The sequence below is a fragment of the Diabrotica virgifera genome, chromosome 7 (genome assembly GCF_917563875.1).
Source record: "Diabrotica virgifera virgifera chromosome 7, PGI_DIABVI_V3a".
Lineage (NCBI taxonomy): Eukaryota > Metazoa > Arthropoda > Insecta > Coleoptera > Chrysomelidae > Diabrotica > Diabrotica virgifera.
This window is the reverse complement of record NC_065449.1, coordinates 133,055,148-133,072,454: the sequence shown is the minus strand read 5'-3', so window position 1 is coordinate 133,072,454 and position 17,307 is coordinate 133,055,148. Positions and strand designations below refer to the sequence as shown.

Genomic DNA, 17,307 nt, shown 5'->3' with positions numbered 1-17,307 from the left:
TAAAAGGAATCTGGCAACAGTCAGTTTCTCTCCCCGATTTCCACACGTTACCCGCCATAATAACCGGCGCATGCGCACAAGCACGCGTTAATTCAAATAGGCGCAATAATAGCAATTAGCTTTTTTGCTAATTGTACGTTAAATATTGAAGACAAAATTATACCATTGATAGATTTGTGATCACCATACGATTTCGCATCGATCTATAATAAAGTTTTTTTTTTAATCATTTATACAAGGTTGTGTCGGCTGGCATCATGACAGTTTTTAATTATTTTTTTCCTAATTAACTAACGATCACCAAATGTTGAAAATAGACTACCAATCACCCCCAAATGAAAACCTAATGGTTTAATTAATTTTGAGCGTAATATCTCACTTTTGTCGGCCAACATCACACGGGTAAAATTATCGGTGTGCCAATCAAGCAAAGGAACAAGGAACTTCCGAATATGGCCTAACTGGGGGCACATAACATAACCTAATCCTAATATTTACATTTGTAAAGAATATCCTGTTTGTTTTTATTGTCGATTGTGCAGCGAAATTGTGATAGCAAATCAAATATAAAGTAGTTTATCGCCTACAGAACTGAATTAGTCCATAGCAGTTATCAGTTTTTCTTTCTTGGGAAGCTTATACATGTAACTTTTATTGTTGTAAATTGTGGGAGTAGGGCAGACAGGGAAAAGTCTTATTTTGTACTGTTCCCAAGGCTCCCCATGCAATACATTTAAATGAATTATCCAAACAAAGCCGGGGACAATGGATAAAAGCCACAAGAAGAACAGATATAAGGGAACTAAAATTAAAATATGAAAAGTAAACATTTTATAAGTGGTAAGTTTAATGTAATTCAATTAATAAGGATTTTAAATGTCTACAATAATAATAAAAATGTGATAATTCAAGCTTAATTATTAGGAAAGCCAGCCATGTTTCACTTCCATGAAGCAGAGAAGGGAGGTATATAATATACTGTCCCTTTTGTCTTCTCATTAATTTCTCTTTTGCTAATGAAACCTGTAGTGAGGGAGTGATATAATCGTGATGTTTTAGCAATTCTGTTGTTCATTTTTTTTGCATTTTTTGTCTATTATAGTTTATAAATATTCAAAATCATTCATATGTTCTACTAAATTTCCGTCTAGGTTTATATGGATTTCTCTCGGTGTCTTGGAAATAAGTAAGGTTTTAGTCTTTGCTAATTTTATTTTCATTCCTTTTTCTGCAAGTTCTCTCGTCTATAAATTTAGGTTGCTTTGTAAAGATTTCTCTGAACTTGGTATCAATGCAATGTCATCTGCAGATACACATTTACTCAGAGTTATACTTTTTAATCAATGGTAACCTAAATCTAATTTTCGGGACTCTACTGCATTTTTTTTATTGGTTCATTCATATATATAATATAATGAATAGCAGTGAGCTTAAAACTCCACCTTGCCTTACTCCTTGTGTATTAGCAAATTTGTTTGATTCACAGTTTAATGCTCGCACAATGTTCCAGTACATAAATTTTACTTGCATCAATTAGTTCTCCTCCAACATCGAACAGTTCAAGCCCTTTCCAAATGTGATGTCCGGGTACCTTGTCAAAGGCTTTTTCCATTGTCTTATAGTAAAGATATGATCTTGGACACTGTGCCCGGTCAGAAACCTTTTTGTGCATCGTCTAGTTGATGTTCCACTTTCTTTCTCAGTCTCATCTCCAGTGTTCATTCATAAATCTTAGCCAGTACACTTAGCATGAAAATACCTCGATAATTTGAACATTACTTTTTTACCTCCCTTCTTTACCAGAAGAGCCATTACTGCTGTTGCCCAATCTTCTGGGATGCGTTTCTGTTTCCAAATTGTTATCAGTAATTTGTGTAAGTAGTGTAATGCAGATTCCCCCATATATTTCAACAATCGTGTTTTGATATTATCTATTCCTGCCACTTTACCATTTTTCATTTTTGCAATGGCTTCCGTTAATTCTTCCATTGTTATTTCATTACTCAACTCTTTGGAATATTTACTCCATCTATTAACTATATCTTGTGGTTGGGTAAGTGTTTCTCCATTTTATTTTTTTTTTATTTGCACGACAGTACTACCTGATTTACTTCTCATTTTTTCAGACCTTAATAGAACAATTTTTGGTTTGTCCTACTACTGTCTTGCTCCATCTTTTCTCCAAATCTCTCCCACTGTTCCAATTTAGCTTTTTTAACTTTTTCTTTCACAAGCTTCCTTGCTTATTAACTGTTATTTTCTAGATAAGCTCTCCATGGTACTTTCTTTTCTTTCACAGCTATTTTTATCTCTTCGCTCCACCAACTAGTCCTTTTTTTTTGACTACTTTTATTCAATAAAAATATTAAAATACTCTTGTGATAGTGAAGAGACAGTTTATGTTTCCTTTCAATCCAGAGGCGATACAGCTCCGTGAAGTTAGCCCGAAAAAGTCGGGAAAAAAAATGCGATTGATGCCATTCGTTTGTCCATTGATTGTCCACGTTTGTCCACCATTTTATTTCGTTAGTCCACCCATCAATTCTTTTTTATAAACAAAAATTTTTTTTCGGGCTAACTTCACAAATCCACAAATTTTCGAAAATTTAAAAAAACTCTTGCTATATTGTTTGTCCATCGTTTGTCCATGTTTGTCCACCACATAATTTTTTTGTCCACCCTCTGAAACAACCCCCTGTTAATTGTAATTATTTTTTTATTTCTTAATTCGGGCTAACTTCACGTTCTCTTAAATGGGCATTTAAACGTTAATTCAGGTGCAGAATCACAACTAAGCGTTTGTCCACCCCTTTGCAGCATTTGTCCAACCCCTTAAAGTGCGAAACAACCCCCCTGTTAATTGTACTTATTTTTTTATTTCTTAATTCGGGCTAACTTCACGTCCGTTTAAACGTGTATTTTAAAGTTAAATCGGGTGAAGAATCACAACTACCCGTTTGTCCACCCCTTCGCAGCGTTTGTCCAACCCCTTAAAGTGCGAAACAACCCCCTCGTCAATTGTAATTATTTTTTTATTTCTTTATTCGGGCTAACTTCACGTTCTCTTAAATGGGCATTTAAACGTTAATTCGGGTGCAGAATCACAACTAAGCGTTTGTCGACCCCTTTGCAGCGTTTGTCCAACCCCTTAAAGTGCGAAACAACCCCCTGTTAATTGTAATTATTTTTTTATTTCTTAATTCAGGCTAACTTCACGTCCGTTTAAACGTGTATTTTAAAGTTAAATCGGGTGAAGAATCACAACTACCCGTTTGTCCAGCCCCTTAAAGTGCGAAACAACCCACTCGTTAATTGTAATTATTTTTTTAATTCTTAATTCGGGCTAACTTCAAGTTCTCTTAAATAGGTATTTAAACGTTAATTCGGGTGCAGAATACAACTACCCGTTTGTCCACTCCTTCGCAGCGTTTGTCCAACCCCTTAAAGTGCGAAACAACCCCCTCGTCAATTGTAATTATTTTTTTATTTCTTTATTCGGGCTAACTTCACGTTCTCTTAAATGGGCATTTAAACGTTAATTCGGGTGCAGAATCACAACTAAGCGTTTGTCGACCCCTTTACATCGTTTGTCCAACCCCTTAAAGTGCGAAACAACCCCCCTGTTAATTGTAATTATTTTTTTATTTCTTAATTCAGGCTAACTTCACGTCCGTTTAAACGTGTATTTTAAAGTTAATTCGGGTGAAGAATCACAACTACCCGTTTGTCCACCCCTTCGCAGCGTTTGTCCAGCCCCTTAAAGTGCGAAACAACCCCCCTGTTAATTGTAATTATTTTTTTATTTCTTAATTCGGGCTAGCTTCACGTTCCCTTAAATGGGCATTTAAACGTTAATTCGGGTGCAGAACCACAACTACCCGTTTGTCCACCCCTTCGCAGCGTTTGTCCAACCCCTTAAAGTGCGAAACAACCCCCCTGTTAGTTGTAATTATTTTTTTATTTCTTAATTCGGGCCAGCTTTTAAATGCCCATTTAAGGGAACGTGAAGTTAGCCCGAATTAAGAAATAAAAAAATAATTACAATTAACAGGGGGGTTGTTTCGCACTTTAAGGAGTTGGACAAACGCTGCGAAGGGGTGGACAAACGGGTAGTTGTGATTCTGCACCAGAATTAACGTTTAAATGCCCATTTAAGAGAACGCGAAGCTAGCCCGGAATAAGAAATAAAAAAATAATTACAATTAACAGGGGGGTTGTTTCGCACTTTAAGTGGTTGGACAAACGCTGCGAAAGGGTGGACAAACGGGCAGTTGTGATTCCGCACCCGAATTAACGTTTGAATGCCCATTTAAGAGAACGTGAAGTTAGCCCGAATAAAGAAATGAAAAAATAATTACAATTAACGAGGGGGTTGTTACGCACTTTAAGTGGTTGGACAAACGCTGCGAAAGGGTGGACAAACGGGCAGTTGTGATTCTGCACCCGAATTAACGTTTAAATGCCCATTTAAGAGAACGTGAAGTTAGCCCGAATAAAGAAATGAAAAAATAATTACAATTAACGAGGGGGTTGTTACGCACTTTAAGTGGTTGGACAAACGCTGCGAAAGGGTGGACAAACGGGCAGTTGTGATTCTGCACCCGAATTAACGTTTAAATGCCCATTTAAGAGAACGTGAAGTTAGCCCGAATAAAGAAATAAAAAAATAATTACAATTAACTAGGGGGTTGTTTCGCACTTTGAGGGGCTGGACAAACGCTGCGAAGGGGTGGACAAACGGGCAGTTGTGATTCTGCACCCGAATTAACGTTTAAATGCCCATTTAAGAGAACGTGAAGTTAGCCCGAATAAAGAAATAAAAAAATAATTACAATTAACTAGGGGGTTGTTTCGCACTTTGAGGGGCTGGACAAACGCTGCGAAGGGGTGGACAAACGGGCAGTTGTGATTCTGCACCCGAATTAACGTTTAAATGCCCATTTAAGAGAACGTGAAGTTAGCCCGAATAAAGAAATAAAAAAATAATTACAATTAACTAGGGGGTTGTTTCGCACTTTGAGGGGCTGGACAAACGCTGCGAAGGGGTGGACAAACGGGCAGTTGTGATTCCGCACCCGAATTAACGTTTAAATGCCCATTTAGGGGAACGTGAACCTAGCCCGAATTAAGAAATAAAAAAATAATTACAATTAACAGGGGGGTTGTTTCGCACTTTAAGTGGTTGGACAAACGCTGCGAAAGGGTGGACAAACGGGCAGTTGTGATTCTGCACCCGAATTAACGTTTAAATGCCCATTTAGGGGAACGTGAACCTAGCCCGAATTAAGAAATAAAAAAATAATTACAATTAACAGGGGGGTTGTTTCGCACTTTAAGGAGTTGGACAAACGCTGCGAAGGGGTGGACAAACGGGTAGTTGTGATTCTGCACCAGAATTAACGTTTAAATGCCCATTTAAGAGAACGCGAAGCTAGCCCGGAATAAGAAATAAAAAAATAATTACAATTAACAGGGGGGTTGTTTCGCACTTTAAGTGGTTGGACAAACGCTGCGAAAGGGTGGACAAACGGGCAGTTGTGATTCCGCACCCGAATTAACGTTTGAATGCCCATTTAAGAGAACGTGAAGTTAGCCCGAATAAAGAAATGAAAAAATAATTACAATTAACGAGGGGGTTGTTACGCACTTTAAGTGGTTGGACAAACGCTGCGAAAGGGTGGACAAACGGGCAGTTGTGATTCTGCACCCGAATTAACGTTTAAATGCCCATTTAAGAGAACGTGAAGTTAGCCCGAATAAAGAAATGAAAAAATAATTACAATTAACGAGGGGGTTGTTACGCACTTTAAGTGGTTGGACAAACGCTGCGAAAGGGTGGACAAACGGGCAGTTGTGATTCTGCACCCGAATTAACGTTTAAATGCCCATTTAAGAGAACGTGAAGTTAGCCCGAATAAAGAAATAAAAAAATAATTACAATTAACTAGGGGGTTGTTTCGCACTTTGAGGGGCTGGACAAACGCTGCGAAGGGGTGGACAAACGGGCAGTTGTGATTCTGCACCCGAATTAACGTTTAAATGCCCATTTAAGAGAACGTGAAGTTAGCCCGAATAAAGAAATAAAAAAATAATTACAATTAACTAGGGGGTTGTTTCGCACTTTGAGGGGCTGGACAAACGCTGCGAAGGGGTGGACAAACGGGCAGTTGTGATTCTGCACCCGAATTAACGTTTAAATGCCCATTTAAGAGAACGTGAAGTTAGCCCGAATAAAGAAATAAAAAAATAATTACAATTAACTAGGGGGTTGTTTCGCACTTTGAGGGGCTGGACAAACGCTGCGAAAGGGTGGACAAACGGGCAGTTGTGATTCCGCACCCGAATTAACGTTTGAATGCCCATTTAAGAGAACGTGAAGTTAGCCCGAATAAAGAAATGAAAAAATAATTACAATTAACGAGGGGGTTGTTACGCACTTTAAGTGGTTGGACAAACGCTGCGAAAGGGTGGACAAACGGGCAGTTGTGATTCTGCACCCGAATTAACGTTTAAATGCCCATTTAGGGGAACGTGAACCTAGCCCGAATTAAGAAATAAAAAAATAATTACAATTAACAGGGGGGTTGTTTCGCACTTTAAGTGGTTGGACAAACGCTGCGAAAGGGTGGACAAACGGGCAGTTGTGATTCCGCACCCGAATTAACGTTTGAATGCCCATTTAAGAGAACGTGAAGTTAGCCCGAATAAAGAAATGAAAAAATAATTACAATTAACGAGGGGGTTGTTACGCACTTTAAGTGGTTGGACAAACGCTGCGAAAGGGTGGACAAACGGGCAGTTGTGATTCTGCACCCGAATTAACGTTTAAATGCCCATTTAAGAGAACGTGAAGTTAGCCCGAATAAAGAAATGAAAAAATAATTACAATTAACGAGGGGGTTGTTACGCACTTTAAGTGGTTGGACAAACGCTGCGAAAGGGTGGACAAACGGGCAGTTGTGATTCTGAACCCGAATTAACGTTTAAATGCCCATTTAAGAGAACGTGAAGTTAGCCCGAATAAAGAAATAAAAAAATAATTACAATTAACTAGGGGGTTGTTTCGCACTTTGAGGGGCTGGACAAACGCTGCGAAGGGGTGGACAAACGGGCAGTTGTGATTCTGCACCCGAATTAACGTTTAAATGCCCATTTAAGAGAACGTGAAGTTAGCCCGAATAAAGAAATAAAAAAATAATTACAATTAACTAGGGGGTTGTTTCGCACTTTGAGGGGCTGGACAAACGCTGCGAAGGGGTGGACAAACGGGCAGTTGTGATTCTGCACCCGAATTAACGTTTAAATGCCCATTTAAGAGAACGTGAAGTTAGCCCGAATAAAGAAATAAAAAAATAATTACAATTAACTAGGGGGTTGTTTCGCACTTTGAGGGGCTGGACAAACGCTGCGAAGGGGTGGAAAAACGGGTAGTTGTGATTCTGCACCCGAATTAACGTTTAAATGCCCATTTAGGGGAACGTGAACCTAGCCCGAATTAAGAAATAAAAAAATAATTACAATTAACAGGGGGGTTGTTTCGCACTTTAAGTGGTTGGACAAACGCTGCGAAAGGGTGGACAAACGGGCAGTTGTGATTCTGCACCCGAATTAACGTTTAAATGCCCATTTAGGGGAACGTGAACCTAGCCCGAATTAAGAAATAAAAAAATAATTACAATTAACAGGGGGGTTGTTTCGCACTTTAAGTGGTTGGACAAACGCTGCGAAAGGGTGGACAAACGGGCAGTTGTGATTCTGCATCCGAATTAACGTTTAAATGCACATTTAAGAGAACGTGAAGCTAGCCCGAATAAAGAAATAAAAAAATAATTACAATTAACGAGGGGGTTGTTTCGCACTTTAAGTGGTTGGACAAACGGGCAGTTGTGATTCTGCACCCGAATTAGCGTTTAAATGCCCATTTAAGAGAACGTGAAGTTAGCCCGAATAAAGAAATAAAAAAATAATTACAATTAACTAGGGGGTTGTTTCGCACTTTAAGGGGCTGGACAAACGCTGCGATGAAGTAGACAAACGGGTAGTTGTGATTCTTCACCCGAATTAACGTTTAAATGCCCATTTAAGGGAACGTGAACCTAGCCCGAATTAAGAAATAAAAAAATAATTACAATTAACAGGGGGGTTGTTTCGCACTTTAAGTGGTTGGACAAACGCTGCGAAAGGGTGGACAAACGGGCAGTTGTGATTCTGCATCCGAATTAACGTTTAAATGCCCATTTAAGAGAACGTGAAGCTAGCCCGAATAAAGAAATAAAAAAATAATTACAATTAACGAGGGGGTTGTTTCGCACTTTAAGTGGTTGGACAAACGCTGCGAAAGGGTGGACAAACGGGCAGTTGTGATTCTGCACCCGAATTAGCGTTTAAATGTCCATTTAAGAGAACGTGAAGTTAGCCCGAATAAAGAAATAAAAAAATAATTACAATTAACTAGGGGGTTGTTTCGCACTTTAAGGGGCTGGACAAACGCTGCGATGAAGTGGACAAACGGGTAGTTGTGATTCTTGACCCGAATTAACTTTAAAATACACGTTTAAATGGACGTGAAGTTAGCCGGAATTAAGAAATAAAAAAATAATTACAATTAACAGGGGGGTTGTTTCGCACTTTAAGGGGTTGGACAAACGCTGCAAAGGGGTGAACAAACGCTTAGTTGTGATTCTGCACCCGAATTAACGTTTAAATGCCCATTTAAGAGAACGTGAAGTTAGCCCGAATAAAGAAATAAAAAAATAATTACAATTGACGAGGGGGTTTTTTCGCACTTTAAGGGGTTGGACAAACGCTGCGAAGGAGTGGACAAACGGGTAGTTGTGATTCTGCACCCGAATTAACGTTTAAATACATATTTAAGAGAACTTGAAGTTAGCCCGAATTAAGAATTAAAAAAAATAATTACAATTAACGAGGGGGTTGTTTCGCACTTTAACGGGCAGGACAAACGCTGCAAAGGGGTGGACAAACGGGTAGTTGTGATTCTGCACCCGAATTAACGTTTAAATGGCCATTTAAGAGAACGTGAAGTTAGCCCGAATTAAGAAATAAAAAAATAATTACAATTAACAGGGGGTTGTTTCAGAGGGTGGACAAAAAAAATTATGTGGTGGACAAACATGGACAAACGATGGACAAACAATATAGCAAGAGTTTTTTTAAATTTTCGAAAATTTGTGGATTTGTGAAGTTAGCCCGAAAAAAAATTTTTGTTTATAAAAAAGAATTGATGGGTGGACTAACGAAATAAAATGGTGGACAATCAATGGACAAACGAATGGCATCAATCGCATTTTTTTTCCCGACTTTTTCGGGCTAAGTTCACGGACCTAGGCGATACACAATCTCCAGACAGTTGTTTCTGCCTTACGGCGTCCCCAGTGGAGCTGCCTGCACACCTCTGAATCAAAACGAAATCAAAATGTCTATTTAAGTGGAATTTCAAAAATAGTTATCTACTATTAGGATGCTTCAGCGATATCTCTTAAAGAAAAGAGAAAAGTCCCAGATACAAAATTCACTATTAAAATAGTAAATAATTATTTAAATCTGAAACTTTTCTTATTGGAACCCCTTTCTGGTACATCCTTAATCTCTTTTTGACTTTTACAATTTCGGACTTTGAATTATCTTTCTGATCTTTTTTCTAGATTAATGAAAGCAGAATGTAACTGTATACTGCAGAGTCCTTTTCCCTTTCTTTATTCATCATCTCTTGTCTTATAAATTGTAAAAGTCAGAGATTAAGGATGTTACCAGAAAGAAGTTCCAATAAGAAAAGTATCAGATATAAATAATTATTTACTATTTTTATTTTAATAGTGAATTTTATATCTGGGACTTTTCTTTATTCTTGTGATACTTTCCACATTTTTATGATTTTTTTATGGTACACAATGTAGAATTTTTATTTATGTCTTTGTTTTAGGAACAACCACCAGATATTTAAAAGGTATAAAAAGAAGAAACTGCTGGAATTTCAAAACAAATGTGTTTGACTAGTAAAGATTTGGATAAATAACAGGAGTTACTTTGGGCTATAGCTACGTGCAGATTTATTTCCTTGTGGCTTCCTATGTTAATTCTTATTAATTATACACTTAAATATGTTTTTAGTCTCAGGAAGATTTTATATTTGATTATTTTTGAATAAACATTATTATTATTATTACCTTAATTTCCATTAAATAAATTTACTGTAATCAATAAAGTAATCGTTTAATTGTTAATAAATTATCAAGTATGATTCCCAAATATTTTATTTGTTTGACACCTTCTATGGGCTGATTGTGAGATTATAGTTAAGGTACCAAAGGTATTATAAGGATAATAACACTTGAGGTCAATGGTGTATATACCGAGGGCCTTTGGCCTGAGGGATATAAGTTGACTGAAAGCAATATTATCGTTAATACCTGTGGTGCCTTCAACATTTAATGTCCGACTAAATTATTCTTTATAGGCAAAAAATTGAAGGAATTTTGAATTAATTAGTTTTCAAATAAGTACATTTACCAGCAATAGTTGTAACGTAATTGTGGTAACCATAGTTTTACTTGGGTTGTTATTTGTCAACTTGACAGTATTTAACTAGTTATTTAAATTTAATACCCTAGGGCGTAATTTTTCAAAATAATGCCCTAGAGCCTAGGGCATTATGTCATACTTAACTGACTTCGAAATCATGTCATTATTTATCAAACTGACTTCAAAATCATGTCATTATTTGTCAAATAATATACCAGTCGGACATTAATATTATTACAGTAGAACCTCGATTATCTGTCAGGGCACCGGACCAAGGGTATGACGGATAATCGAAAAGACGGTTAACAGAACATTAAAAAAAATAAAAATTCATAGTACAACTCTCAAATTTCATTTGTATGGTTTGTTTGACAATATAAGAGGGATTTATGTTCATACAATCGAATCAATTTAAAATATTCTGAAATTTGTGTCTTACTGCTGCTTCATATTTTGCGACGGCTGAATTTCTTAATCGGCATAAGGCATAAGATCATGCAATCTACTTTATTGGCTTCTTCTTGTTGAGAATACCGCTCGATGAATTATTGCATATGCGATGCAGCTTCTCTAGATTATTTACGCAAATCTTTGTCAGTTACAATAGGTTCATCAATATAGCTACAGTCAAGCTTCCTTGTGTCCAAGCATCAATATAGCTACTGTGTCAGCTTCCGAATAGGTTTGGTCCGCCTTTGTTGCCATTTCAATGAGTTCTTTATCTGTCAGCAATGGATAGCCGTTTGTGTCCTCATCACAAATCAAATTACCTTTTTTTTTATTTTTTTGCATTTAAATGATTGCTAATGTATAACTCAATACAACTTCTGTATGTACCCTGACGGTTAACAGAGGTGACGGTTAATGGAGAGACGGATAATCGAGGTTCCACTGTACATGATTTCGAAGTCAGTTATATTATAATGCCCTAGGGCGTTATTTTTCAATATTTATTTTGAAAAATAATGCCCTAGCTAGGGTATTAAATTCAAATAACTAGTTAAATACTGTCGAGTTGACACAATTACGTTACAACTGTTGCTGGTAAATGTACTTATTTAAAAACTAATTAATTCAAAATTCCTTAAATTTTTTTGCCTATAAAGAATAATTTAGTCAGACATTAAATGTTGAAGGCACCACGGGTATTAAAGATAATATCGCTTTCAGTGAATGTTTATCCCTTTAGACCTTTTAACCCTTAAGATTGCTATCTAAAAAAAATACCAAGAAACTTTACAGAATCAACGATACTGATCTGACTGTAATTAACACATTCACAGACACACTTTAGATGTAGACACATCTTATGGAGTAAGTGGCTTCATATGCAGTTGTGTCTGAATGTGTTAAGAGGTAAAGATTGACGAGCTCCTGTATAGGATAATGCTACTGTTTTATGTTAAAAAAAGGTAAATTAGAATCGGACCAGGTTTTTATCGTGAGTAGATCAGAAGGTATAGTAGCAATATTTGAGTTGCTCCAAGTAATACTGGTATCATCAGCAAAAAGAAAATTTTTTCCATCAATTTTTAAACTAGGGATGTCATTAATAAACGTAAGGAAAAGTAGACGACCTGATACTGAACCTTGTGGTTTGTAGAGGACCCCACATACAATATTTTGGAGACTAGAGTCTGTATTATTTGCTCTAACCAGTTGTTTCCAACTATCCAAGTAAGATTGAAACCAATTCAAAGAAATTCTTCGAATTCCATAGAAATTTAGTTATTTTTATCAAAATTTCATGATTTACACAATCAAAAGCTTTGGCATAGTCACAAAAAACAGTGGCAGTGTGAAGATTATTGCTCAGTGCTTGATAAACCTCATGTAGTACAGAAAACATGGCATCAGCAGTACATTTATTATTTAAAAAGCCGAACTTTTGTAATAAAATGTTGTTTTCAACAAGAAAGGACATAAGTCATGCTTTTATGAGTCTCTCAATAATTTTGGAGTACCGGTAGTAATGCAATAGGTATATACTTGCAGGAATTAGATTTTTCACCACCCTTATGAAGAGGAATAATGATAGCTGTCTTTAGGTACTCTGGAAATTTACCTTTCTCAAAAGAATCATTAATTGGCGAGATGAGGACACAAGGATCTACAGATCGAGCGAGTCTCGTAAATTGCACAGCTTCGAGCCACGCTTCACGCAACCATATTTGCGTACTTGTGTTTTGGGTTGTGTGGTCGTGCTCTGGTCGATTGGAGTTATAATTTACCAAATATAAATATAGTCGTTTCTACTGATTCATAATATGTATACTATAATATAATATATTGAAGTTTTTAAATATTGCTAATATTATTAAAGTTTTTAACATTGTATTTTAATATACTTTGTTTTATTAATAATAATATTACCTAAGTATTGCACCTTGTTCAAAAAAAGTTCAAGATAAATACCGCGGTTTTTTCATATGAAAATGCAAAGAAAAAATATACAATTTGCAGAGTATGTAAATGCTTGTTTTTTGATAAAACAATACAAATTGTATGTAGGTAGGTAGAGTAGCAAAGCATTGAGTAGTTATAGCAAAAGTAGCTACGCCATCTGAGAGACAATAAGGATGAAATTAGTTTTATATTTTCTTTTCTCATGGAGCATGCATGATGGAGAGTTTTTTAGAATACGTAACAAAGCATGTTGTTTTGTTATCTATGTTGCAAATATGTTGTTTTTTTTTTTCAAATTACAAAATATGTTGTTTTCAATACAAGTACCTAATTGTTGTTATTATTTAATGAGCATTTAGAATTTTGACTAACGCTCGATTTCATAATAAAGTTAAAGTGTGTGTTACCTTAAAAAAAGCAATTGTTACAGTTAAAGAAAACTTTAAATTTAAAGTCCACTTTAACTTTATTAAGGTACTAGTACACTTTAGAAGACCAAAAATAAGCATTTTTTCAAGATTTTTTTTCTCAGAAAATTTATTAGAAATGAACATAAAACTTTTTACATATTAATACCTAACTCTTAGAGAATACAAAAAGTATATCTTTTTTCATTTATGCACATACACTAATATTGTAGAGGGCGCCAAAGTCGAGGCCTCGAAAAAAAGTACTTCCGATGGCGGACAGTTAATCTCAGGATTGGGATCTCTGAAGCAAAAAAATTGTACGGTATTTGAAAAAGGAAGGTTTCTTACGTGACAATTTACCACCGTTAGTGAACAATTTTGCAAAACAAAGATTTTACGGAAGTTCGAAAAATTTTTGTGAAAAAATCGCCCGTTTTCTTTCAGTTTTTCATAGTTAAAAAATATTTATTTTTTATTTTTTGGTCAAATTGTGGTAAATTGTCACGTAAGAAACCTTCCTTTTTCAAATCCAGTACGATTTTTTTGTTTCAGATATCCCAATCCTGAGATTAACTGTCCGCCATCAATTTTCGAGGCCTCGACAATATTAGTGTTCGTGCATAAATGAAAAAAGATACATTTTTTGTATTCTCTAAGGGTTAGATATTAATATATAAAAAGTTTTATGTTCATTTTTAATAAAGGTTCTGAGAAAAAAATTCTTGAAAAAAATGATTATTTTTGGTCTTCTAAAGTGTACTAGTACCTTAATATAAAATCGAGCGTAAGAAATTTTATAAACTTTGGAAAATAGCATTTCAAAAAAAGTACTGTAAGTATGCTGTATTTTTAATTTTTTCTCAAAAAATAAAACAAAACTCATTTTAAAACATATATTAAATTATAAACACAACACTAAATAAATAATTTTTCTCAACGGTTAAAAACCACACTTAAAAGTTTTAGAAATTCACATCCCAGAATCAAGTTACTCAAATTTTCAAACACCTCACCTGACACAGTGTCTCAAGTACGATTGCACGAAGCTGTTGATGTTATATTTTTACTCACATTAACAAAGTATTCATTTAGATTTCCAGGGTCTGAAAGGAAAAATGTTTAAGCTGGGTGAATTTTATTTCGAAGATCGTTTATTATGGACTAAGTTTCTTTTGCAACACTTTTAGAGCTTCTCAGACAATTTTGATAGTACGATTTTTTAGCTGATTTTATAAGTTTTAAATAGGTTTTCCTATACTTGCCGATATATTCAGTGACAGAGCCATTGGAAAGTAAATTTCTTGATGTAGAGTAGTGAACGCATATTCATGGCTGATATGCGGATACCGGATACCTTTAGTAGTCCAGGGCCCAGGATTTGCGATGTTTTGGCTTAATTGTAATTAAAGGAAATGCTTTGTTGAACATAAGGACATGAAAGCATATTAAAAAAATCACTGAAAAGTGATAATTTTAAAATTACAGGAAAGTGCCACTCGGAGGTTAAGCAAAATTAAATTAAAACTTGTAGCTACTTTAGTTTTTTCAATTTATAAATCTAGTTTAAATTAAACTAAAAAGAAATATATCTTTTTTGTAAACAAACACATTTAACGGCTAAACAGCTGGCGCCGGTTGGATGATACTGCGCAGGACGAGTGTAATATCCACCACCGTCTCGGAGGTAGGTGTCGAAAAGTGTTACACTTTTTTTCCTACAGCATTTCAAAGAAACGAGTTGTACGCGTTCTACGACAGAAGTTGAGTGTATCGTGAAAAAAAGTGTAAACACTAGAAAAACAAAGAAACAAGAAAGTGTAACACTTTTACACTTTTCTTACACTTTTCAAGAACTAGTGTTACACTTAAAACAAAGGAACAGACCTATTGATACAGCATACCGATTTTACACACAAGATTACAGCCTGTAATTCGAGTTTACCGTACGTAATCGGTTTACGTAAATGATACATCATAGCCCCCAATATGACCAAGTTATTCAAGGCCAAATTTGACGTGTAAAAGCACACTTTGACATCTAAGTTTGTTCGTTATGAACTTCACGTGAAGAAATTGACGAAAAAGAAAATTGTTCTATTTTTTCATTTTATTAGCGTCATAAAGTTAGCGAAACGGTTTTTTCAAAGTCGTTATTTTGACTTCTACCATAGCTCAAAAAATTGCACCTCGTTTGCGGATAATTGCACCATTTAAAATTTCATTTGCGGAGTTTCCGTTTTCGAGATATAAGCAAATCAAAAGTGGAGATTTCGGCGCAGCGCTAAAAATAAATGTCGATTTTCAGGGTATAAAATGCCGTAAAGTCACTAAATAACCATATCAAAAAATTGCACCTCGTTTGCGGATTATGAATAAACTGGTTTTAATTGAAAATTGTGAAAATTGAAAATGTTATAAAGGAAAAACGATATTAATGTTGGTTGCCTATACTGTAGGGGCAAAGGAATGCCAGAATAATTTTCACTTTTGGTAAACCTAAACTGTAAGGCTAAAAGTAGTATGTACCATAGTCAAAATAACTCCTCCTGACTTAAAGGTAATCCCTCCTTTGAAATTTCATTTGCGGATATTCCATTTTTAAGTTATATCAAAATGAAATTTCTCGGGACAGCGGCAAAGTATATATTTCCATTATCGGGATATTTATTAAAAGCTGTAAAAATAACAATAACTATATCATTTAATTTCTTCTGGTTTGAGGATTACGAATAGACCTGGTTTAAACTAAAAATCATAAAGCTTAAAAATTTTCCGAAGAAAAAAATTTTCCATTTTGGTGGTCCTAAACTGTATTTGCAAAAGTATTATCTGTATTGTAATGTATATCTAAAATGACTGTTTCTGACGTAAGAAAATCCCTCCATTCGAAATTTCATTTGCGGATTTTCCGTTTTCGAGATATAACCAAATAAAAAGTTGAGATTTGGAATAAATTTTCATTTTCTGGGTATAATCACCTAATTGCTTCTCGTTTGCGCATTATAAATAAACTGGCTTTAATTGAAAATAATAAAAATTGAAAATTTTATAAAGAAAAACGATCTTACTTTTTAATTAGAATACGGAGTGCAATCCAGCTCTCTGAATCGAGATTTTCGATTCTTATAGGAATCTCATCAGAGAGAGCTTAGGCTGGTTCTCCATATCCTAACTGACCAGCACCGAGAGCTTTTCCAACACATTGCAACTGAAACAAATAGGGTAGGTGACTAGCGTCATCTGGCAATTGAAAGATGAAGTTTTTCAATCCTAATAGCAACATTAATAATATTGAAAATATTAAAAATATTACTAAAAGATTTTTAAATTGAAAAACTTATTGGTACATTTTCCTGGTGACACCTCCATCCATCCATCCATCCAATGGCACTACAGCCCAAATTGAGCCTTGGCCTCCTTCAACAAGCTTCTCCAATCATTTCGATTTACCGCTGTTCTTTTCCATGAACACGTTCCCAGGAAGTTCCTGGCATCCTCATCGACTTCGTCTTCCCATCTCTTTTTAGGTCTTCCAACAGTTCTTTTTCCCTGCATTCTTGCATTTAGCAATTTTCTGGGGATTCAATTCTCATGCATGCGGACCACGTGCCCTGCCCACCGTAATCTCTGCAGTTTAGTGTATTGTGCTAGAGTTGGTTCGCTATATTGCTCGTATATTTCTCTATTATACCTAATTCGCAAGTTGTTATTTTCACTTATTGGGCCCAGTATCCTACGGTATATTTTTCTTTCAAACACATCTAATGCATTGGCAGATTTCTGTGTCACCACCCATGTTTCGCAGCCATAACTTACTATGGGCCTGATTATTGTTTTATATACCCGGAGTTTTGTTTTCCGGTGTACGTCTCGCGATTTGAATATGTGGCCCATCGCGAAATAGGCTTTATTTGCCAGCACAAGCCTTCTATTTATTTCCGGTTCTTCA

General features: G+C 35.6%; 1 long non-coding RNA gene across 1 annotated transcript; it reads left to right on the top strand.

Moving 5' to 3' along the window:
* Positions 1–410: 410 nt before the first annotated feature.
* On the top strand, positions 411–10,269 carry LOC126888741 (uncharacterized). The gene is made up of 2 exons (XR_007699595.1): positions 411–840; positions 9,944–10,269. It is a non-coding gene; the product is annotated as an uncharacterized LOC126888741 (long non-coding RNA).
* The last annotated feature ends 7,038 nt before the right edge of the window (positions 10,270–17,307 follow it).